Raw genomic sequence first — 2,535 nt, forward strand, 5'->3', positions numbered from 1 at the left:
ATTTAACTCAACTAAATTTAATATAGTTATAATATATATACGGACAATTAATGTCTATTTTGGTAACGTTTTCAATTGTTTTAAAGTATAAACGTTTTATAATTATTTATGTTTCTCGTTTTTTTATAGAAACGTATCCAAAATTGTATAGAAATTTTGAAAACAATAAAATCGAATTTTTTGTCTCTTGTTCTCGTTTTCAAGTTTTTCCAAAACATAAATATTAGCATTATTTTATCATTCTAGACTTATAAAAGACATAGTAAATATCAAAAAGTAAATATAACGTAAAAAGTTTGACTCTTTAATTTAGAAAAATTAAATTTCATATATAAAATTTACTTTTTTAAATTTAAAATTTTAGAAAAGGGAAATAAGAAATTGTTTCCCAATATGCTTTTTTCCTTAATAATAATAATAAATAAATAAATAAATAAAAATGAGAAAGAGTTACCAAACAATTCGGATTTTATTTATTAAAAAGCGGAAAGAAGGCGAAATTCAAAACTCTGAATAATCAAATTTTGATCTTTAATTAATTACTTTTCTTGGCTACGTACTCATCTTCAACCTTCTCCAAATTTATGAATTTTGTTTAATGCAAAATTAAATTTGTTTGGATGTTGAATTTAAATATCGCTGAATCCGATGTTGCACTTTCATTAGTTAGCCCGACCTTAGCAAATCATACTTCATAGATAAGAATAGAGTATAGTTGACTAAAAAAGTACCTATTATTATACCTGTTAAATAATATTATCTATTATGATTAGATAATATTATTTTTCATATAATTAGATAATATTATTTCAATAATATAATTAGATTTGAATTAAATATTATTTGAATTAGATTTAGTTTAGATTATATTATTTGAATTAGATTTCCCATTCTTATGATTATGAATTATAGTATTACAAATATGTTATTAGATTTGTATCAAGCAATTCAATTGAATGAAATCCCATTGGTTATTTTTCATATTTTCTCTACTCCCTAAAGTTAACAATACCATTCCAAAAATCGATAGATTTTGATATGATCCCACCTATGTAATCGTTGAACTCAAGCAAAAAAAAAATCAAACTTCATAATAATATTGTTGTGTTTTTAGTACAAATCTGCATGTTTTTACTTATAGAGGATGATGTAGACACCGTATTTGGTCCGGCTCACTTTCGTTTTCTTTTTTTAAAAAAAATTTATTACTAATTTATTTATTATTATTTTTTTATATTTTTTTTATGTTTATTGATCTAGTTTAAAATAACATAATTTACTTTATTATAAAATTTAATGTAAAGTTTTAATTGAATCAAATTAAGTTTTAAAATTAGATTTTATTTGAAAATAATTGGTTTTTTTTAAATTGATTTTAAGATAAAAAAAAAACAGTTCTCCCCTTTGATTTTTTCGTTCATACGTGTATCCCCTCCCCTTCTTCTCCTCCCTCTTTGAACTGCAGTGGGAGGAAAGACAGACAGAACCCATACAGAGAAGAATTCACTTCCTTCTTTCTACCATCACCTTCTCTTCCTTTTCACCCAGGCCGGCAACCCCGACCATACACAGACTATACAAGTCCCCCGTGATCACAAGTTCAGACAACCTGCACCACAGTAGTCTGGCGCAAAGTTCAACAATCGACGCACGGATCACCGACCACCTGAATCCGACCTCGAGTACTCCTTCACGCTTTCAGACCCGCGGGCACACCCAGAATTTCCTCACTGCAGTACATGGTATGGAAAAATGTTGTTTTAGGAATGATTTGATTTTTTTTATATTTGTTTTAAATAAGCTTGTTTTAAATTTGATATATATATATATATATATATATATTTTAAAATAATTTTGTCTAAATATGATTTGATAATTTTTAAAATAAGAAATATGATTTGATCATTTTTAAAATAAATTTGTTTTAAATATGATTTGATTATTTAAATTTTAAAAAACAATAAGAAATATGATTTGATTATTTTTGAATTAAGAAATATGATTTGATTATTTTTGAATTAAGAAATATGATTCGATTATTTTTGAATTAAGAAATATGATTTGATTATTTTTGAAATAAGAAATATGATTGGATTATTTTTAAAATAAATTTGTTTTAAATATGATTTGATTATTTAAATTTTAAAAACAAGTTTGTTTTAAATGTTTTTTTTTTGTTTTAAGGAAGTTTGTTAGGGGAATTTCAAATCTAAAATAAAATAAATTTATTTTATTATTATTATTATTATTTTTCATTTTAGTATTATTATTATTTTTTTAAACATTTTTTTTAAATAAAGATTTGTATGATAAGAATTAATACTAAGTTGTATCATATGGTGTTGGCATAGTGGTAGATTACTTAGGAGTAATTCACATGTCTTTGGTTCAAGTTTTTGCTTGCTTAAATTAATGTTTTTTTTATATTATTATTTTACCAAACAACTATTTTAGATAAAATGTTGTTTTTAATATAAAAAAAACTTTGGTTTTTATAAGATTTCAAATCTTAAAACATTTATATAAAATATTAAG

Source organism: Momordica charantia (genome assembly GCF_013281855.1).
Source record: "Momordica charantia cultivar OHB3-1 chromosome 8 unlocalized genomic scaffold, Mcharantia_2.0 BLBB01000008.1, whole genome shotgun sequence".
NCBI lineage: Eukaryota > Viridiplantae > Streptophyta > Magnoliopsida > Cucurbitales > Cucurbitaceae > Momordica > Momordica charantia.